At 35.9% G+C, this 24240-nt stretch overlaps 1 long non-coding RNA gene across 1 annotated transcript in view; it reads right to left on the minus strand.

The window, feature by feature from the left end:
* Positions 1–335: 335 nt before the first annotated feature.
* LOC110348605 (uncharacterized) overlaps positions 336–24240 on the minus strand; it is a 32000-nt gene continuing 8095 nt past the window's right edge. Inside the window, exons 2-4 of the long non-coding RNA XR_002393962.2 lie at positions 9715–9791; positions 4489–4591; positions 336–660 (exon numbers count right to left, since the gene is read on the minus strand). This is a non-coding gene — a long non-coding RNA (uncharacterized LOC110348605). The remainder of the gene's footprint in view (positions 661–4488; positions 4592–9714; positions 9792–24240) is intronic.

Genomic DNA, 24240 nt, shown 5'->3' on the forward strand with positions numbered 1-24240 from the left:
ATTAATAGCTAGCATTGTAAGCATTTACTACATACTAGGCACTATTCTGAGAGATGCATATGAACTTCAATCATCATACAAATCTTATAAGAACATTTAGTGCACTGCAGGCTACTTTCCAAAGGGGAGGGATTAAGAAAAACCCAGTGGCTCCTATTCAATGTTGCACACGGTTCCTTGGATCAACTCTGACTCTATGGCTGCATATAGTTCTCCCTAGACATTTTTCATGTATTCCTGATGTTCACATATTTGTTCACTCCTGGCCACAGTAAAAGTAGGGTTGTCTCCTCTGGAGATGCAGCATCTCACAGTGGAATCAACACTGTGCTAGAAAGAAACCAAACTCTTTATTAGAAGGCCTGGATGACGCTGTGCACAGGAAGGAGAGGGAGGGGAGAGACAGGGGGAAAGAGAAGAAAGAGAAGTGAGAAGGGAGAGGGAAGAGAAGAGAGGTGAAAGGAGAAAATGATTTTTTCCATTCTTTCAATATACGTGGTATCAGAAGGGCTCTATCTCCATCCAATCCCAAAGGTGGATTCCCAGCTTCCTCTTGACATCGGATGCCATCCAAATCCTTCCGCCTTTCACCAGATCAACTTCTTCAGGTCTCTAGCTTGAGCCAAAACAGCTTTCACTAGGGTCTGGCTCCCATTTTCCCTGTCAAGATAGGTTGGAACATTGCCTGAGAAAGAAAACTCAGAAGAAAATTAAGATAGTCAACGATTCATTTTTAAAGAATAGAGAAGCTTTACTGAAGGTAAAAGAAGCCACAACTAAATAAGAGTCATCTGTCAAACCAGAAGCCATTCCTGCTTCTCCACCCTTGACCTCAGCTGGTCATTCAGTGTGACTGCCTCCAGCTTCTGCTATTTCCTCTGCAAGGGCTACCAGCCCCAAAGAGGACCCAAAGATGCTAATTCTCAGTAAAAAAGAGAAAATGGTGGAGAAAGGAGTACTTAAAAGATTAGAAAAGAGCTGGGCAGAGTGCACAGGCCTGTAAAACTAGCACTAGGGAGGCTGAGGCAGGAAGATCACCAAGAGCTCAAGGCCAGCCTGGCTACATAGTGAGTTCAAGGCCAAACTGAACTACTGATCTACATAGTGAGACCCTGTCTCAAAACAGATAAAAAATAAAAACATTTCTTCCTGTTTCACAAAATCTGTTATGCCTTTTGATCCTTATTTAAACTTTCAGTTTCTCACACTAGAGAAACTATTCGGTATTACCACATGTGTGTCCTATTTACTTCACTTAAGAGTCTGGCCTCAGGGCCAGGGATTTAACTCAGGGGTTCCTCCGCCTGTCTGGAAAGCGCAAGGACCTGAGTTCGATCCCCGGTACCAAAAAACAAAAAGAGTATGGCCTCAATGTGCCTCCATTTAGCTATAAATGTCTCTAATTTCTCATTCTTTATGGGTGAGCAGTACTCCATTTTATAAAAAAAAAACACATTTTCTTTATCCAGTCTCCAGTTGATGGGGAGTTGGGCTGTTTCCAAGTTTTAGCTGTTACAAACTGTGCTGCTATGAACATAGAAAAGGTCCAAAGGGGAAGGGGAAGTGGGAGGGATTGGGGAAAGGAAAGAAGGGAATGGAATTAATATGAGGAAATGAAAAAACGGAAACAAAGTTTTTGTAAATAGGGAGGGATGGAGGGGTTGAAGGGAGGGCAGGGGAAGGGGGAAAATATAAGAACCAAGATGGATTATGTGAAAGTATAAATTTCTAATGATGAATGTCATTATATTGTATACCCAAAATGTACCAATAAAATTAATTTTTTAAAAAGAACAACTAAAACAAAAGAGAAAAGAGAAAAAGGTTGGCTCAAAAAACAGCTCCTTAAAAAAATAGTCAATAAAGAAGAGTCCTGATGGCTGTAAGCTGGCCAAGACTGAAGAAAGAGGGACAGTTATTTAGCTCAGCTGGCATTGCACCTGCTTGGCAAACACAAGGTCCTGAGTTCAATTCCAGGTACAAAAAAAAAAAAATACTGAAGAAAGAGCAACTGCAAGAGAAAGCAGCAGACAAAAGAAGGCAGCAACAAGAAACAGGATACAATCAGAGATAGAAAAAAGCTCATGCTCCCACTGAAGAGATAATTCCACAGCATGAGAGAAACATTTTCAGGGAGAATGATAAATGAACTTGGAGACAAAAAAATGACTTAGGGAGTTTATAAATGGAATCAACAGAATAGAAGATACAGATCAGTAGCTGCTGACCTAGGAAATGGAAATATGGCATCTGCACATCCATGGAGACCATGCCTTCCTGGCTACATAAATTGTCTCCACTAGTAATTCCCTTACTTGATATTAAAGCTTTTCAATTCTAAGAACTTTCTCTTAAAATTCCCCTAGAAATTTTGAGCATTATTGCCTGAGGACAAAGCCTCAAATTATTGTAACAGGAAAATTTTATGTCTAATAGAGACTCAGTTTTTTGTTTGTTTGATTTTTCTTATGGTGTTTTGTTTTATTTTGTTTGTTTGGTTTGGTTTTGAGGCAGGACCTTGTCATATAATTCAGGCTGACTTTGAACTCACTGTGTAGCCCCAGCTGGCTGAACTTTCAGTGATTCTCCTACCTCAGCCTTGTGAGTACTGGGATTACAGGCATGAGCCACCGTGGCCAGCTAGAGAGTTAGTTCTTCTGGACAGAAGCCACAAAGTCTTTGAAATAGGGTTTAGAAATATAGACTTTGAATATGAACTTACAGGACTATGTTTTCACTGAGGCTACTATTATAAAAATCTAATCATGCATCTCAAGAACTTATTGCTTAGTAATTACCACCCTAGGAATTTTTTCAGTGAAAAATCAAAATTATTTCTCCTCAGAATTTCTTGTGATCTTTCTCTATTGAAGTCATGAACATATTTTTTCCTTGGATTTGTTCAAACATGTATAAGTTACTAAATTCCATGCATTTGTGTGTGAGGGGTGGTGTATTGTTTCCCTCACTGAAGCTACAATGCAGGAAGCATCGTCTTTTTTTTTTTTCTTTTGTTCTTTCTTTTTTTTTTTTGATTAAAAGGTGCTACTCCCTCAACAATAATGTGATCTTGCCATTTGCTGTAAAATCTGACCTCTGTGGTATAGCAACAAAACTTTTGAGAAAGATCAATATATCTTAGGGGATAAAAATACCACCAATTAAAACCCAAGTTGATAAAGGTCATTCTGTCCCATAAGCTTCTCCTGCACCATTTCTAGTCACCAGTGGAAAAGTTAAAAAGGAAAGACCTACATTAATTTTTCTTCTACAAGAAAGAATGACCTAGGAAGAGACCTCTTTATTAGGCAGAACCAATATGCATGAGTCTTGGGGTATATGCAGAATTTGTGGAACAAATATGCTTTGCATAATTAAAAAGGAGTGAATCCCAGAGAAGAGGTAGGCATGAGAGATTTAAAGATGAGGCCATGTGCTTGTGCAAAGAGAAAAGCCAAGCTAATTTATCATATCTGTATTCACACAGTGCCAAGAGGTGAGAACATCTGGAGCTTATGACGAAAATCAAACGCAGTGGAATAGAAGTCACATCCTAGACTCAGAGGGAGCTGAGCAAGTGAAAAATCCTCTAGAAGCACAAGTGTTTGAGGAAGGCCTTTCTACAGTACTTGGCTAACGCTCCTAGCCAATTTTATTCAAGTGTCATAAGACAGATGACTTCGCATTTTACTTTGGTTATCACTGTAAATTATAAGCTTCATGAATATTTTTATCTCTCAAACGGTTTTAACTTAAATTTGAATAACATTTTCTTATTGAGATTTTATTTTTCATATTTTATGCTAACTTTCTGGTTTAAATTTGGGTTTTTTTTCAGTTACTGGACTACATATTAAAAATGCAAGACAGTAATTACATGTCATCTCCATTTAACAGAGGCAGTTCTTTACATTAGTTCATTTTCCATTACTCTAATGATATATCTGAGGCTATTTAGGTAACAGTTCTGGAGTTCAAGGACATGGCACTCTCATCACAGGAGCATGTGTGTGAAGAGGAGCTTGCATACAGGAAGCCAAAGACAGGTCGAGGGGCCAGGCTTGTTCTCTTATAATAGCATTCTCCTGAGAACTAATTCAGAAATCCCACCAGAACAACTTGAACCCATTCTCAATCACGTTCAGCCCCTTGACAACCTCTAACTAGACTCCATCGCCCACAAGTCCAGCACCTCCCCAAGTTGTCACATTAATGGGCCAAGTTCCCAATGCATGAATATTTGAGTGACAAACTACATCTAAACCATAACAGCCTTCAATTCAGTTTTAACCCACATGATCTGTATCATGGGTGCCATTGCAATGACTGTTAAGAAAATTGAAGTTTTTCTCTAAAATATGGCTGATATAAATTCAAATATCTAAATACTATGCCTTTTATGAATTGTTTGATAAATATTACACATTGATATACAGCATGATGTCTTATTAGAAATATATGAAATAAATAATCCAAACTAGTTCATACCACTGGATATTTTTCAATGAATGTTCTTTGCATTGCTCAACAGATTTTTTAAGCAAATACTGAAAGTAGATTTCAACTGATTTCGTGTTGCCATTCGTACTTCCTAGAGAAGAAAAAAGTAAAAATAAAATGTTGAAAATCATAAGTTAATAAATGTATTAAAAGGTAATTGTTCAGTGGTCAAAAGGAAAATATTTTTAAATATAGCAACATTATAAAGTAGTAAAACATGACAAGTTAACTGTCCTGCTATTTTTCTTAATATTTTTACTATGCACTCAAATCTACATTAATTATAATCCTTTTAAAATGATAAAATGGATATGTATTTATTCCTAGTATTAAATTTAAGAATACTAGTGAAGTCCAAAGATGCAAATTTGGTGGTAGTAGGTAGTAAAAATATTAATATTTAAAACAAAATAATAAATAGCTATGTTCTCATCTTGCACATTTCCACTTCACTTTATCTCACAGTTGAATTAGGTAATATTTAGTCTTTTATTTTACAAAATTGTGAGTTTAATATGAAAACATTAGTTAGAATCTCCAAGAATAACCCTAATTCTCATTGCTGAATTAAATATTTGAGATAATGCATTAACTTTTAAAGGCCATAATACTGTATAATATCTATAACTTCAGGGCAGCAAATGGTAACGTGGAGTATTTCCATTTTTCTCTAACACATGCTTTAAACCAAAGTATGCAGAAAGGGGAAAAATAAAACTCATGTAGTTATTTAGGAGAAATTAATTCATTTTTTGAAGTGAAAATAAAGTTTAAGCTGATAAAGGAGAATAAAGCACTAAGTCAATATTTGAAGAGAGGAGTGAATCCTAACTGCCAATTTCCCAATCAGCCTCTGTCAATGTCCAAGATGACTGTCTTTCACTGAGAATGCATTTCAGTCTCTGTTTATTAAATTTCAGATGGTTTCTCAAACTGCCAACAAGAGGACTAATTGATGCCAATTACAGGGTCTTTCTCAGAGGAATTGGAATGAGTCCACATATTCAGTTCACACACATGACTCATCTTCCCACAATTTAATAATGATGGCTATCCACCTTGGTACCATAACAGATAAAAATGCAATCCTTAATGTGTCTTCAATATTTACTCTAATGTTAGCTCCAGATACCTTATTACTGGAACTGATACTGCAGATTTCCCAGAACTTGAATTAGATTTTCAGTTTTTGCAATATTGCCATGTCTGTAGGAATGAAATATCCAGGTTCATAAGAAACAAAAATAATGTTTTGAAACATTTTGGAAATGCTACTCTTGAAAGTCTTTTTTTTAAGAAAATGCAAAAATAATACAAGCTGTGCTACTATGGCACACATGTCTGATTGACAATGCAAAAGAGCATAATTTTAGTCTAATTCTGAATTAACAGTGCTGTTTGTGGTGGTCCTTTTGCAATGTAAATAACTGATCAGATTCCCAGAAGTTACTGGCCTGCCTCCTCTAAATGTCTCCCACTTAAAACTTTCTTTCTATACATCGCTACAGCACCATAATATTTTTATTCTCATAGGTATGGAATTCCAAATTACAAAAAGAAAAATCTCTTAACATATTCTTAATAAAATATGTATAGGTTTTACATTATAATTAAATAAGAGCAGAGAATAAAATCTATCACTTATTGTATCCCAAGGTCTGCAAAGCATTGCAATATTTTATATGTATTAAGTTAATTACCAGAGCAACTTTTTGTTGTAAATATGATGATCCCTCCTCAGAGATAAGGAAACAGAAACCAATTCTATGATAACGCTATTTCACAAGGAAAATGTAAACTGGAAATGAAGGGGAAAAGGATGATTAGCAAATCTGTAGTTTAAATTGTGGATGTCTTTGCTCTGATTATAAAGATATTTTTACAATTTAAAGTAATTATATATATGCTTAAGTAAACTAGGCTTTTCCTTAAAATAAATGGAAAACCTGAACCTATTTATTTTTTGTCTACACACAAGTGCATGATTTTAGTTCAAAGGATTGATAAGTTTCTTGGCTAGGCAAGCTTATTTTTCTTAAATACATTATACCATGATCATCCAATGTTTCTTTGAGAATGCAGTACATAAAACAAAATATGGTGAAAATAAAACAAAAATGAACCAGAATTTAAATTTCCAAACTCTTAAGTGGAGAAATAATCATAGAGATATTATCTAAAGTGTAAGACATTACTCCCAAAATTGCCCTGAAATTCACTCTAAGTGAATCCACATATCCTTTACATGGGATGTGGAATACATTTGGAACACCAAAATTTCTTGTATATCTCTGGGCCAATATTTATATTTTATTCTACAGAATAAATGCTCCCTGAATAATATTATATGAATTACTTTATTATACTGAGTATCACCAAAACCAAATCTTCTGTGATAACAAACTTTAATCCATTATTTGAAAAGGCTCATTAGTGAAGTAATGACTAACATTTATTTAAAAAATAACTGACTTCCAGTAGTCACTGTATTGGAATAAATTCAAAAAATGTTACCCTCTTGCATATCCCTAAAATATTCTGAGGGCTTTTTTTTAAGTTAGAGTATTGAAAATATCCTTAAAGATCCCTATGGTTTTGTTAGTGAGTGAATTGGGGGAATTTCAGTTTATACTTGCTGTCCATTTTAAAGTAGCTAGAAATTATTTTATTAACAAAAGAAGTATATCCATAGCACTGCTTTGGAAAAGGAAAGTAGCTTGCAAGCTAAAATAGCCAAATACCAACAATATTAAAGAAGAATATCTGTATACCTTATGAAGTCCTATGAAGTTGTAAAATTTAATTGAGTGAATAAAGATAAACTATACTTTTGAAAACTTAGGTCCGTCATTGGTTATATGAGAATTTACCTGCTACATTATCTTTACAAATTTAAATTTGTCACAATGACCACTACAAAATCAAATCAAAATGCAACCACATGTCTGATTTTAAATTTCAGTACCTTCAAAGAAACATTTCATCCATTTTGCTCTTTACTACTGGCAGGTTTTTGTTTCCCTTTTGCACTCATCTTTAAATTTTCAGTTTAAAGGCAAGAAATATCTTTGCCCTGAGAACCCTGACATAAAGTTGACTAAATGGAAAGGGTGCAGTAATACAAAAAATGTATTTAACAGTGGTTTAATGAACTCTGATAAATCTTTCCTGGAATTTCAGGATGATTTTTTCATTAACTAAGATCAAATATGGAAACACGTGCTGAAGGAGTTCATGAGTTAATGTTAATGAAGCCATGGAAATTTCTGATGTCTTTATAAGTAAGAAAAATAATGCTATAGTGTAGAGGAAGAATTTTTTTAAATGCCTTTTCGCAATCTTGAGCAAATGAATCGATGGAGGTTTATGCTTAGTATGGGGGAAAATAAGTTTAATTACAGAAAGGGCTTTTTAGAATATCAAACCTTATATCAAGTTGAATAAAATGATGCTATTCTGAGCACATTTCCTGAAAGACAGAATGCATCAGACATTCTACAATGAATCCTAAAAGCTTTTTTTTTTCTAAATGCTACAAAATGTCAGTAGAGAATGGAGCCCAAACATGCTGGAGATTTCATTTTAACTGTGTAATTTATACACTGGGAATTTGACATAAAGGAAAAGATTTCAGTGTTGTAGTAGAGCATCATTTTTAATGTCAAAAACTCCTCAGAGAATTTGGTAACAAGAGCCACTCAATACAAACTATTCCATCTACTGTGAAACACTGAGAATTGTTCACTAATGAGAAGCAGAAAATAGTAAGAAATGAATGCCTGTGCTTAGAATATTCACTGGTATTGTCAGAGGGATAGAAGGTAGTTCTGATCCATACGTTATGAGAATGAATAAGAAAATGCTTGTCTAAAACAAGTTCCTGTCTGAATTAACTAAAATATTCACCGATTCCAGTATTGCTATCTTATATTTAGGTGTTTCAACAGGATTCTTTCACTTTTCAGCAACCTCAACATAAAGTCATTATATAAATACCCGCAAATACCTAAGGCCTGAAATAATCATTCTCCACTGGACAAATCAATAAAGAGAATTGTGATTTCAAATGACAAAAATAAATGCAGTGATTGCATAATATACACTAGGAATTTGCAATTTAAATGTCACAAATACGTAAGGTTGAACCAAGTGAATTAAGTAACTATTAAAGATATTTATTAAAAAAAGAGCTCATTGTTCATAAAAAGTAACTTCTATCATGATCAGTACTCATCTTATGTAAACTCTACTTCTAATTTATAAATAAACACTCAGAGTAAATATATTTTCACTCAAAATAATTTTATAAAACCTCACACATCCTTCCCATTAAAAATTAATTAAAAGGGCTGGGAATTTAGCTTAGTAATTCCACCGCCTGCCTTGCAAACGCAAGGTCCCGAGTTTGATCCTCGGTACCAAAAAAAAATTAATTAAAGGACTGGATGTGTGGTTCAGTGTTAGATAAATGTTTAGTGTGTATTATGTCTGGGGTTCAATCCCCAAATCACTACATACATATATATATATACACAATACCACATATATATACTATATATGTAATATATATACTACTATATATAATATATATGTAGTGTTTTTTTATGCATTTGTGACCTATCCTACTTTTCTAATAATTTAGAAAAGAAAGCTTAGAATAAATAGAGGATTTTTTTTGATTGCATGAAAAGAAAGAAGATTGAAGTATGGAATGAATACATTTAAAAACAAATTCAAGATATAATATATAATAAAGGATATAGAAAATAAAAACCAATATATAATAAGAAATGAAATAATTAATATTTTCAAAGATATAAAATATAAATAAGATGAAGTTTATTGAAAATAGAAAGTTTAAAAGATAATGAGACATTTTTATGAAAAATGGGGTCATATTTTGTTTTCATCTTTGAATCTTTGTTATAATTTATAAAATACGCATTTGACATCACTGTAGGAGAAGAAAAACATCTTTTCTTATTACCCTTTTAAGCTTATAGCTGTGGCATCTATATATTAAACAAAAAGATTATCAAGAGGAAAGCATATAAAGTTATTCAATATAAACTACATAGCATAAGAACCTTCATAAGAAAATGCAGACCCAAAGAAAGAACTAAACCTAATAGTTAAATACTTATTTGAAGTAGATTTGATAAAGAGTGGATAGTCATGGGAAAATATGATGAGACCAAAAGGGTATGAACTAACCGGGCGTGGTGCCATTTGCCTGTAATCTCAGCTGAAGGGGGCTGAGCCAGGAGGATTGCTGGGAGTTCGAGGCCAGCCTGAAATACAAAGTGAGTTCAAGGTCAGTCTGAACTACATAGTTAGACCCTCAAAAACCAAACAAGCAAAAAAAGGGGGCATGAACTAAATGTAATAAGTCAGGGAAATAGCAGGTCCTATGTGTTCTGATTCCTGTGTTCCTGGGTCCTGGAGATAAGGATGCTCCTTTTCCCTAGGTATACAGAGAACACCATTTACAAGAGGGTTAGAGGGCAAGGTCAGAAATTTCTACCTAGGTTTTTTGACTTGCTTCAGAGGAGAAGAGCAGTGGAAGGTCTGGGAGATCTCCTTGGGCGTGGCACTTCAAAATTCCTGCAATTTAGAAAAATCAAATATACCAAGATAGTTTGGGATAACATGACCTGAACTTTAGCAATGCCCAATGAGCCTATTGCTCACTAATACTGAGTATCTATGAGAGAAGATCGAGGCACTAGGGAAAGCACTTGAAATATATTTTAATGCTCACATCATAACACAGTGGATATTAAACCTATTTTAAAGAAGTGGAAAGCAAGCTGCAGAAGTGATAAAACAGTTTAAATGGAAAACTGATGTCAGTTAAATGTCAGTTAAATGGAAAACTCCAAAGCAGGGATTTTAAGCAATGATCTCTAACTACAGAATCCCTGATCTTCTCACTCCCATTGTTTCCCACAATTACTTATTCCACAAGCACTGATGTGTGAATCACACATTCTTTTTCACGTGGAGAGCTGAAGAAGCATAGTGTATAAAAAATAGCATACACTTGGCAATCAGAAAATCTGAGCTCAAGTTTGGATCCTGTTGTTTGTCTACCCCTAAACAACCATGGACCAATTATAGACTTCTTGGAGACTTGTTTTTTTCTATCTGAAATGGAAATATCCAGGAGATCTCATTCACCATATGGTTGTGAGAATTATTATGAGCATTTAGTACCTACCACAGTGCCAGGCACTTGGCCTTGCATACGTGCAAAACATGTATCTGTTATTAATGGTACCTCATAGAATGATTCTGAAGATTAAATTAGTTGACATTATCAAATTCTTGACACATCAAAATATTTGTTTTAATCTTTCTAACTGCATTAGTGATACATAGTTATTATACCAAATAACTCTGAGTGTCATTTTCTATGATGCTGAAACTCACATATATACCAGAAAATTATGGACTTAGCTTATTGAAAACATAATTCTTATTGGGTAAATTATTTATGAATCCAGTCTATGTTTTGTAGGTTTTTAGAAAAATAAATAGGAAATTATTAACTAAAAGTGGTTCTTTTAATCATGAAAAAATGAATAATGTTCTTGCATATTTTTCCTTATATTTAAAAACCAGAAAGATTGACTTTATTTGGATTTTAAAAAAACAGTAAGAATTAAACAGAAATATGATTCTTTTTTCTGGATATCAGTGTGTGTGCACGTGTGTATGTGTTTCTAAATTAAGCTAATTCATGAAGAATATGTCAGTAAGAAAAGGAGCAGATAAGAAAGAATAGTGACGTGTAGCAGAAAACGCCACCACAAGACATGCCTCTTTGCCATCTAGACTGCTTAGAGCTATGTCCTCTAAAAACAGGACATAGACTTACCTTTTGTAAAGAAAATTTCCCTTTGCAACAGGAGAGAAAAATTCTTAACAATTTTGTTAATGAAGAAAGTACAGGTTTAAATTAGCATAATAAACCTTATTATACAACCTTTAATTACTATAATCTTCCTGGTCACTTTCTCTTAAATTCCTTGCCCTATCCTACCCACCAGTACAAAACCCAGTGCCCTGTTATCTACCTTTCATTTTGCTCTTTATTTATTTTTTGGGTTTCCTCATATAAGAGAAACCATGTGATACCAAAACTTGTGTGTCTGATTTATTTTGTTTAATATTATAATTTCAAGGTGCATCTATTTTCCTACAAGTAACTCAAGCACTAATAAAAACAATAACATTTGCTTTTAAAAACCCAATGTCTTTAGTGAACCTAAGACACATTATAAGCTTATATTCTAACCACTCCTTGGAGTTAATCTTCATTGGGTTTTCCTGTCTCTGAAGAATCTAACTCACAAAGTACTTACCAGAAACCCTAAAATGGGTAAAGGAAAATGATTTTTTTCTCTCTCTCCTATAGTCTGATAGGAGAAAAGAACATAAATACTGGATTCAAGACCATCTGTTAAACATTCAAAAGCCAATATGCTCATGAGACAAAAGTTGGTGGGAAGAAAATTCATGTTTATTCAAGGGCTTCCACCCATAAAACATGGAAGGAGCTATCACCTCCTCAACAAGACTATCTTCAGAAGCTCAAACACAGTATGTATAAGGACGTCTATGGGGTGTGAAAGGAGCTACAGAGACTGGTGCATTGTGCTAGGTGGTCTTCTTCATCCAGGTCATGTGTTTCATCCTCTCTCTCTCTCTCTCTCTCTGTCCCTCCCTCTCTCTCCTACCTGCCTACCTAGCCACAACATGAACTCACAATCAGCCTCCACCTCCTGGGACTAGTTCTTATAATTCTTTATACAAACATTACGTTTTTCCAGGTTAAACTTGACAGCATTTACATGCCTTATGTAGTCTATATACAGAACTAAATAAGGAGGGCATTATGCATTCTGATGCAATCTGAAGGTCATTGGAGGTCCTGGGTTCTATAAATCTAAAAGAACATTATTTAGCAGTTATCCTTTTCAATGCAGCTTTTATTTATAACTTAGAATTTTGGGCCAAAGGAAAGGAATTAACTGCACGGGACAACTTCCCAAAGAAGCAACCCTCTTAACATTGGCCTTGGGAAAACTGTTCTGTCTTCACTTGTAATCTGTAAAAGTTATTCCATCCTCAATGCTTGTAGTCCCTGAGTCTCTGGAAGAGTTGAAAGAACTGAGTCTGAATTTGCTTTCACCACAAAAATCTAGTCATACTGTCACAGGAAAGTAACTCCCAACCTGTTAGACATGCTGAGTTCACTGGATTCGAGGACAAAGGAGGTTAAAAGTGGAAAAAGTTTATTGAAGGAAAGCTCCTGAGAGGCAGGAGAGGTTCCAAAAGTGGGTTGCTGCCTAGACTCTTTGTCAAGGTTATTTTATACAGCAAAATTACAACTTGAGTAGCTATGGATCAAACTATAAAAGAACCTACAAGATTACAAATATAGTCACTTAGCTAATAATGATCCAATGGGGAATCCAGGCATGTAGCAATGGTGTATCAGTGAGCATGATTAACCCTAGTCTGCCTCATTTCTATCATAGAAAGAACAAAGATATTCTTAGGATGGGACAGGCATATGAGTTGAAGTGTTCTAGTCACCCACCTATGCGTCTGATGTGTTATCTAGGCTCACTGGACCAGGTGGTGCTAATTATGATATAATAATTATAGTATAATCTCAAACTGCTATTTATCTCTAGGAAGAATTACAGGCCTGGATATTGTGTCTCCACCTGGAGGCCTAGCTCTCTCCAAATTTCCCCCCAACTAGAATTTTGATGTGTTTCCTCTTTTTCACTGACTCACTTGAGGGGATGATCCCTCTCTGACTATTAATTTCTATCTAACTTAGCTTCCTATAATACTATTAGTGTGAATATTAATGACATCAACTTATATTGAGCAATCACCATGGCCCAACCTCTTTTAACCTACTATATAATTTAATCCTCCAAATAGTATTATTACATCATATAAAAGATGCATATTACAGAGAAAAGATCAATGCCAGCAGGTATTTAAAAAATGTCCTGAGTTCAAAGACTGTCAGTACTGAAGTCTGGACTAGAGCCCAGAGTCTCAAGCAACAGTTTTACTCTCATCTGTAGGAGCAAAAAAATTACACCATTTGTTTTCTAGGTTATTAACTAGTGTATAAATTAAAATAATATACATAAGATTAAGAGGAGAAAAATGATTTAATTACTTATGTAATCATGGAAACACCAGAACCTTGTGAGAGGCCAGACATTAGAGACTTACATAGCATCCAGAAGCCCAGAAAGGAATGGTGGAGTCAAGTGATGGGAGAGTAACAGAAAGGTCAGGTTAAGATAAGATAGCAGACTCCTGGCCCAGAGGAAAGGGCTTTTGGGCCACCATCTGTCACACCACTCCCAGCCCAGAAGAAAGGGCTTTTGGGCCACCCTCTGTCCCACCACTTCTGGACCAGAGGAAGGGGCTTCTGAGCCACCATCAGACTGCTGATGGTCCAGAAGAAGGGGCTGCCAGGCCACCATCTATCCTGCTGCTCCCAGCCCAGAGGAAAGGGCTTTTTGGCAGCCAGCCATCCCGCCATTCCTGGCCCTGAGGAAAGGGCTTTTGGGCTGCCTTCTGTGTGGCCCCTACCAGCCCAGAGGTAGGGGCTTCTGAGTCACCATTCCACTGCTTCTGGTCCAGAGGAACTGGCTTCATGGCCAACATCCGTATCGCCACTCCCAGCCCCTGTCCCACCTCTCCCAGCTCAAAGGAGGTGATCTGCATGGGCGCCAAAAGCACCCCACTGCCCCCTCAGTCAAAATGAAAAAACACATAAATAAGTCTCAAAAACAGACTTCCAGATCACCTGCAGCAACCCCAAAGGGAAATGAGATGGAACACTCTGATATTCAACAACCTGGACCCACTGAACTGGCAACAAAAGGGGATCTGGAAAAAAGGAAATCAGAAAAAATTTCTCAGATAACAGGAGAAATTGTGCGCCTGGTGCAAGACATGATTAATAAATCTAGACAGGAGCTGAGGAACATGATGGAATCTCAACATAGGAAACAAATGGAATCCATAAAAAGATGCAAATAGATTTCCAGAAGATGAAAAACTACACTGAAAGTCTACACAGCACAATGAGCCAATGTGAGGACAGAATTTCAGATACAGAAGATAAGATTGCAATTAGTGACTAGGAAAAGAAAAATTGCTTCAAAATTATAAGGGGACATGAGAAATCAACCCAGCAGATGCTAGATGATGCAAAAAAGAATAACATAAGACTGATTGGGCTCAATGAAGAAACAGGAGAGAATGCAGATGACATAAAAAAAACTCTTCACAGAAGTAATGGCAGAAAACTTCCCAAGCAGGGGAAAAGAACTTGACATACAGATAAGTGAGGCATATATCCAAATAGACTTGATCAAAAAAAATCTACACATAAGCATGTAATTGTTAAGATTCCAGAAACTCAACAGAAGAACAAAGTTCTACAAGCAGTTAGAGAAAATAAACAAATCACATAAAAAGGAAAGCCCATCAGAATCACAGCAGACTTCTCAACACAAACCATCAAGGCAAGAATAGCCTGGAGTGACATATTACAAGCCCTAAAAGAAAACAGCCTTCCAACCCAGATTGTTGAACCCTGCAAAACTATCTTTCAAAATTGATGGAGAAATAAGATACTTTCATGACAAAGAGCACCTTAGGAACTTCGTGAATACCAAACCAGCACTCTAAAAAATTTTACACAATATCCTAGGAACAGACATTGAGGATCACAACCCCATGAAGCAAAGCAGAATGAACCCATCTGGTATGACAAGAAAGTAAATGTAAAGGGGGAGAACCCAACAAAAAGAAAAAGTCATGACAATGACAAGTCAATACATTTCAGTTATAACCCTCAATGTTAATGGTCTCAATTCACCAATTAAAAGAAATAGACTGGCAGAATGGGTCAAGAAGCAAAATCCAACAATATGCTGCATACAAGAAACACACTTAATTCAAAGGAAACCCATACACTGAAAGTTAAAGGGTGGAAAACAATACTCCCTGTGCCGGGAACCCAAAAAAAAGCAGGCGTAGTTATCCTCTTTGCAGATTAAGTAGATTTCAAACCAACACTGATTAAGAGAGATGAAGAAGGACACCAAATCCTTGTAAAGGGAAGAATCCAAGAGGAAGAGATGACAATCATAAATATCTATGCACCAAACACTAGTGCACCCAACTATATAAAACAAATACTAACGGACATGAAAAGTTATATATGCATTAATACAATTGTAGTGGGGGACCTCAACACCCCACTGTCACAAATAGATAGATCAACTGGACAAAAAATGAGTAATGAAATACTAGAACTCAATTGAACTCTTGAACAAATGAACTTAGCAGATGTTTACAGAGTCTTCCACCCCACAAAATCAGAATACACATTCTTCTCAGCTGCACATGGTTCATTAATCAAAATAGACCACATACTCACACATAGAACATGTTTAAGTAAGTGCAAAGGAATTGAAGTTATCCCCTTTATATTATCAGACCATATTGGGATGAAATTGGAAATCCATAGCAAAAGAAACTGGAAAAATTTCATAAACATGTGGAAATTGAACACCACACTTTTGAATAACCAATGGGTCACAGAGGAAATTGAAGAAGAGATCAGATATTTCCTTCAATTAAATGACAATAACAATACAACATATCAGAATCTATGGGACACAATGAAAGCAGTCTCACAAGGGAAATTCATAGCAGTGAATATGCATATTAGGAAAACAGAATGAGCCCAATTAAACAACCTGATGCTGAACCTCAAGCTTCTAGAAAAAGAAGAGCAGGACAACCCCAAAGCTCATACAAGGGAGGAAATTATAAAGATCAGAGCAGAAATCAATGCAATGGAGGTAAGAGAATGATACAAAAAATCAATGAAGCCAAAAGTTGGTTCTTCAAAAGAATCAACAAAATTGACAAACCCTTAGCCAACCTTATCAGAAAAAGGAAAGAAAAGGCCCAAATCCATTCAATTAGGAATGAAAAGGGTGAAATTACAACTGACCCAGCAGAAATCCAGCGGATCATCAATACCTACTTCTAGAACCTATACGCCAATAGGATGGAAAACACGGAAGAGATGGACAGATTCCTAGGTACATATGAATTACCAAAGTTGAACAAAGAAGATGAAAATTTCTAAACAACCCAATATCAACCAATGAAATTGAAAATGTAATTAAAAACACTTCAACTAAGAAAAGCCCGGGCCCTGATGGCTTCTCTGCTGAATTCTACAAGATGTTTAGAGAGGAACTAATGCCACTACTGTTTAAACTCTTCAATGAAATTCAAATGGAATCAATACTCCCAAATTCATTCCTGGAAGCAAGCATCACCTTGATCCCCAAAGCAGAGAAAGACCCAACTGAAAAGGAGAACTATAGGTCAATCTCACTAATGAACATAGATGCAAAAACCCTTAAAAAGATATGGGCAAATACAACGCACAAGATCATCAAGAAGATCATACACCCTGATCAAGCGGAATTCATACCAGGGATGCAGGGATGGTTCAACATACACAAATCAAACAATGTAATACACTGTATCAAAACCATATGATTATCTCCATAGGGGCAGAAAAAGCATCTGACAAAATCCAACATGCATTTATGACAAAAACCCTACAAAAAATTGGAATAGATGGTCTCTACCTCAAACTGATAAAAGCCATCTATGAAAAACCAACAGCCAAAATCATACTAAATGGTCAAAAACTGAAATCCTTCACACTAAAATCAGGAACAAGACAAGGATGTTCACTATCACCACTCTTGTTCAATATAGTTTTGGAAACATTAACCATGGCAGTTAGACAAGAAAAAGAAACAAAAGGAATAAAGATAGGAAATGAAGAAGTCAACTTGTCATTATTTGCAGATGACATGATACTCTATATAGAAGACCCCAAGAACTCCACCAAAAGTCTTCTAGACTTAATAACCAAATTCAGTCAAGTAGCTGGTTACAAGGTCAACACACAAAAATCAATAGCTTTCCTCTACATGAATGACAGCCTCACTAAGAGAGAAAGAAGGCAAATAATTCCTTTCACAATAGCATCCAAAAAACTGAAATACCTAGGACTAAACCTAATGAAAGAAATCAAAGACCTCTTCTCTGAAAACTATAACACCCTGAAAAGAGAGATTGAAGATGATATCAGAAAATGGACAGACATCCCCTGCTCCTGGGTAGGGAAGGATTAATATAGTGAAAATGGCCATACTTCCAAAACTGCTATATAGATTCACTGCAATTCCAATTGATATCCCAGCACCATACTTCATAGACCTCGAGAAAACAATCCAAAAATTCATTTGGAACAAGAAGAGACCCAGAATAGCAAAAGTAATTCTAGGTAACAGAGACATGGCAGGGGGTATCACAATCCCCAACCTGCAACTATACTACAAAGCTACTGTGATAAAAACAGCATGGTACTGGTAAAGAAACAGACTTGAGGACCAGTGGAACAGATTAGAAGATGCAGAAACAATTCCAGACACACTCAACCATTTCATCTTCAATAAAGGAGCCAAACCCCCTCACTGGAGGAAAGATAGCCTCTTTAATAAATGGTGCTGGAAAAATTGGGCTTCCACTTGCCAAAGATTAAAACTAGACCTGTATCTCTCACCATACACTAAACTGAAATCAAAATGGATTAAAGATCTAAATATTAAAAGAGAAACTCTGAACCAGTTGGAACAGAGGTTAGGTAAAACTCTTGAAGACATCGGTATAGGAAAAGATTTTATGAACAAAACCTTAGTTGCCCATGAACTAGCACAAACAATCAACAAGTGGGATCTCTTCTTATTAAAAAGCTTCTGCACAGCAAGAGAAACCACCAGCAGTGTGAAGAGACAACCCACAATGTGGGAAAAAATCTTCACCTGCTCTTCCTCAGACAAAGGTCTACTATCTCGAATCTATAAAGAATTTAAAAAGATCAGACTTCCAAAATTTAAAGGTCCAGTCCGAAAATGGGCATCTGAAAGGAACAGACATTTCTCAGACAAAGAAGTCGAAATAGCAAATAAATACATGAAAAAATGTTCAAAATCATTGGTCATTTGAGAGATGCAAATGAAAACAAGGCTGAAATTCCACTTCACTCCAGAAAGAATGGCTGCTATCATGAAATCAACCAATAACCAATGCTGGTGGGGCTGTGGGGAAAGAGGAACCCTCCTCCACTGCTGGTGGGAGTGTAGACTGGTGCAACCACTGTGGAAATCAGTATGGAGATACCTCAAAATACTAGGACTGGAAGTCCCATTTGACCCCACTATTCCACTGCTGGGGATCTACCCCAAATAATTGAAAGAATCATACCACAGTGATATATGTGCACCCATGTTCATAGCTGCACAGTTTGTAATAGCTAAAACTTGGAAACACCCCAAATGTCCATCAACTGGAGACTGGATAAGAAAATGTGGGGTTTTTTTATAAAAAGGAATACTACTCAGGCATAAAAAATGAGAAATTAGAGACATTTATAGCTAAGAGGATGCACATTGAGATGATACTCTTAAGTGAAATAAATAGGACATACATGTATAAATACTGAATAGTTTCTCTGGTGTGAGAAACTGAAAGTGTAAATAAGGACTAAAATATATAATAGGTAATGTGAAATAGGAAGAAAAGGGGCAAAGGGGAAGGAAGTGGGAGGACTAGGGGAAAGGAAAGAAGGGAATGGAATTAATATGAGAAAATGGGAAAATAGGAACAAAATCTTTGTAAATAGTGAGGGACGGAGGGGTTGAAGGGAGGGCTGGGCAAGGGTGAAAAATAAGAAGCAAGAGAGATTATGCAAAGGTGCAAATTTCCAATGATGAATGTCATTATATTGTATACCTAAAATGTACCAATGATTAAAATGAATAATTGATAATGCAAAATAGGACGAAAATGTCCAAAGGGGTAGGAGTAGTGGGAGGGGCAGGGGAAAGGAAAGAAGGGAAAGGAAAAATGATGAGAAATGGAAAAAAAATGGAAATAAATTCTGCAAATCGGGAAGGGTGGAGGGGGTGAAGGGAGGGCTAGGAATGGGGGAAAAAAAAGAACCAAGATGCATTATGTAAAGGTACAAGTTCCCAATGAGAAATGTAATTGTGTTGTATACCTAAAATGTGCCAAAAAAAGAATTTAAGAGAAAAAAAAAGATATGATAGCAAGGGAAAGCACCATAAAAGAAACATGAGTCCTGTTATGCAATTTTTAGTCCATGCTTAAGAATTCATTTATTAATAGCATCATTTTTCCTCTTTTCGGTCCAAAGAGACAGACATCCCCCCAAATGGATATTTCCTTTATAGATGTGACTGTCTTACAAAAGTGAACATTTTCAGTACTACTCATATATTTTCAATTTTTTGAAATAACCAGATCAAAGTAACTAGTATATCAGCAAGGCATATTTTAGGGTGACATATTCTAGTGTACAGAGATATTTTGGTATGGTGTTTCCAGAGACTCAACTCAACCATTTCATTATCATAAGTGATGGGGTTTTTGATGAGTAGCTAGATTCTTGTGTGCAACAAAGAATTGGATACTCTACACAATGGTAAGAAAGAAGCAGCATTGAATTAGATGACAGTATTCTCTGAGTGAGTGCACTCACACCAGAGGAAAGGAAAATGGCATGAACACTTGAGTGTTGGTTCAAAAAATTTAAAATGTTAATAGGGTCTGAGCACCTCACATTGGGTCTTCCAGAGCTTGATTGACAGGGTCCTGTCACTTCGGCTGTGCCTGCTGCTCATGTCCTTTCCCATAATTCACTCTGTTATTGGGTGTATAAGATGCAGTCCATGAGGATAAACCTCCAATGAGCTCTAGGTGAAGAAAGGTTACTGTAGGTCATGCAGGAGAATAAGATACATGTATCCTGGTTTGGAATTTAGGAATGTTTCAGGGCAGGCTCAGAGATATTTCTCTTATCTCTGCCTCAGGGCCTTAGGACAAAGGTGGGGGTGGGCAAAGTTGACCCTGGGACATTGCTCAGGTTCAGGTGACTGGAGGGGAATGGTCTTGTAGCCCCAGTTGAACTACCTATATTAAATACACCATGTATAAAAATGAAACAATTCATCCAAGTGGACTCAAAGATGCTCCCAGCATTAATATTCTTTTAGTTTATGTAGATATAAAACATAACAGTAATTTGTATACCTACAACTGTGGGAATTATTTGGGTTAACAGTCATGATACTATTATAGGCAGCTAAGTTAGATAGAAATTAATAGGCCGCCCAACAGGGCTAGGACCTAGAGGGAGTCAGTGCAGAAGATGAGAACACATCAAAACTGTGGCTGGAGGCACATCTGAAGAAGGCAAGCCTTGGAGATTAAATTCAGAATGGCCAAATTTACATACTTACCTAAAGGATGAATGGAAGCTTGAGATTGTATGGTAATAAATATCACTTTTGGGGGATTTCCCACAACAATAGACTATTACCTCACTAGGGGTGGAGGATACTCTCTCACCTACAAAGACTAAGACTGCTAAGATGGGGGTCGGGGACTTAGCTCAGTGGTTCTGTCACTTGCCTCGAAAGCTCAAGGACCTGAGTTTGATCCCTGATACCAAAAAAAATAAAAATAAAAAAATAAGACTACTAAGACTAAAACTATAGATTATTTAATGCTATTTGAGAGATTTCCACCTCCCAAAGAAGATTAAGACTATAAATTGTGGAATTCCACAGATTGCCACCTCCCAAAGCACATAAAAGATCCCCAGTTCCCAATTTTATGTTCCTCATTCCATTGAGCACCATTGCTCCCCTCTTGAGTGCATCCTGTCTCTCTCAATACATCGTTCCCTCTCTTAACCTCTATTCTTCCTTGGAAGTCATTCTTCAATTCTGGGGAACACAAACTTAACACATCTGACATCTAGCAGTTTGGGAGTTATATCTCTCTTATATGGATACTTCACGAATACAAATTCTATTTTTCAGTTGTAATAAGTGGGGTTAGAATCTAAAATCTTTAATTCTTAAGAACAATTGCTTTTGTTTTTGTTGTTGTTTATTGCTGTTGTTGCTCTAGGGATCAAACCCAGGGTGACAAGCATGCTAGACAAACTTTCTTCCATTGAGCTACATACACTTCAGCCCCAAGAACAATTTCAGTAGAATTTTTATTTTCATAGAATTCTCAGACTCTTCTACCAAGGGGTATTTTTTACCCTTTTAATATAATTTTATATGAAAATCATTTCTCTTCCTGCACAAGTTTTTTTCCTTTAATTTCAATATGAATCTTTTGTTATAGATTTAAAATACTGTATTTTGGTTTGTTCATTGCTTAACCTTTTGCAATATTTGTAATATTAAGAGCAAAATACAATTATGACATTAACATTGACTTATCACATACATAATGTTTAAAGGAATAAATCCAGAGTTTCAAATGACAACTATTTGTCATTAATGGCAATTTCAGCCATATTCCTGAGAGTTGTTATAGGTTTGTGTGAGGGTGTCTAATGAATATTCATTTATTTTCACTTTTATTTTGTTAATTTCCAATGAGATTGAAACCTGTATTTTAAAAGGGAATGAAAGGGTAGCTTATTCACTCTCTCTAGGTGTATGCAAACCACTTGAAACCAATTAGATGTCAACAGAAATGTTAATTTTCCTGGGGTCACCACGTTTTGTGAAGCCTTTGCAGTAAAAGGGAGGCGTGGCTTAACTCACAGCAGGTTCAAACTACCCTTTAATTGACAAATTTTATGCTCAGCAGTTACATTGGCTATGGGAGGTTAAATCACATTTATTTATTCTCCTTCATAGGAAAAAAATGGATGAACTGTTGGATTTATCATTCATTCATTTATAAAGCAAGTATCTATTGATTCTCTACTTTGAACTCCAGATCTTAGCTACCCAGTGGTAAATTAGAGAAGCAGTTACTGCCTCATGAAGATTACATTCTCTTTTTAAGAGAGAATACTCTTATTTTCCAGTTACCAATGACTAAGAAGAACCCACTGTAATGTCCATCAGAAGTTCAGAAAGTTTTGAAGCCTTGTTTGCTTCACTTTTTAATTCTAAGAATGTGAGAAACAAAGGTGCTATAAATTCACTTTGGCTAACAGATTGACAAATTTGACAGCTACTTTTAGCTATAATTCATCTCCTGATGTGTAAAACAATGCTCCCCTTATAAGGGCTAAAACACTCCTTCTTCAATATTTTCCATGAATCACAAACACTGTTTTGTATGTACCTGTTAATCTAGGAGACAAATTACTATCTTGATATAAGTCAGTGTTCTCTTTTAGGAATTAGCAAACAACAATCCTTAATCAATAATCATGTAGATGAATTATATTTATCCTCCTTTCTGTGAAATTATGTACCAGACAAGTTTTATAATTTTTTCCACTGTATTCCTTCTTTATGCAGAGCAGGAAGAATGGTTGTATATGAGGTAACCACACATATATGTTTCTCTCTTAGATTTCTGGGAAATATAATCAAAGAAATGGGCATATTTTCAAAAAAATGTTCATACATAGAGAATATGAAAATAACATTGACTCACAGAGGCCTTAACATCAGTTCCGCTAAGATTACTTAGACCTGAAGGAATAGAGACTTGAGATCCTCCCATCTTAGAGAAGGGTTCTAGAACATAGTCACAGACAAGTTTGCCATGTACTCCTGGCTTCAGTTTTCCCATTTGTTAAAGTGAATAGTGATTGTATCAAACTGATGAAATTGGTATTGGGATTGAGTGAGAGGGTATGTGCAGAGTGGTGTAAAGCATGTTTGTTGAAGACTGAGATCTCAGGATTTAGCTGCTACCAGCATCATCACAGTAATCAAAGATAACTCCCATACATAAAATGGTACTAATACACGATTCACATGATCTCATGCGGTTGTTGTCTTAGCTACTTTTCTCTCGTTGCTGAGACAAAAAACCCCCACACTCACAAGTTAAGGGAGGAAAAGTTTATTTATCTCACAGTTTGTAGATGTTTCAGTCCATAATTGGCTATTTCCAAGGCAGGGTGGCATGGCAGACAGGCATCACAGAAAAGAAATGATTCATGGTAGGCAGAAGTAACAAAGCAAGCAAGGGACCTTAACAGCGTCTTTCTGCCCCTTTTGTCTTATCCAGGCTATGTAGGGTGGGTAGCACTCATACCCTTTATCATAGTGGACTTGATCCTAGCACTGCACCATGAATCAATTCCAGCATCACACATTCTAAATCCAACTACCTCTGAAAAAGCCCTACCTATGACTGCGTGAGGCTCTCAGGGGACATATAGACATAAACTTTCACAATTGTAAAAAGTAAACGAAACAAAGTATGCAAAATACATAGTTGTTCATAGTAAATACTCAGACATTAGTTATGGTTGTCATTATGCTTTTGATTTATTTCCTATAATATGAATTCAGCAAAGTGAATGCTACTTAATAGGGAAATAGCCCTTGTGGGTTGTGATACAACAAATAAGGCTTTATACCCTAGTTTTTCACAAAAATATAAAATTTCAAACTTGAAAATATTCAAAATTAAGAATATTTTTCAAGCAGTTATAAATATAACTCACGCAAATAAAGTGAATGGATGTCATAAAGTTCATTCAATTCATTAATGAGGAAATCAGTAGGATGT

The sequence above is a fragment of the Heterocephalus glaber genome, unplaced genomic scaffold (genome assembly GCF_053883595.1).
Source record: "Heterocephalus glaber isolate CG9 unplaced genomic scaffold, H.glaber_assembly_v1.0 deba00000122, whole genome shotgun sequence".
Lineage (NCBI taxonomy): Eukaryota > Metazoa > Chordata > Mammalia > Rodentia > Bathyergidae > Heterocephalus > Heterocephalus glaber.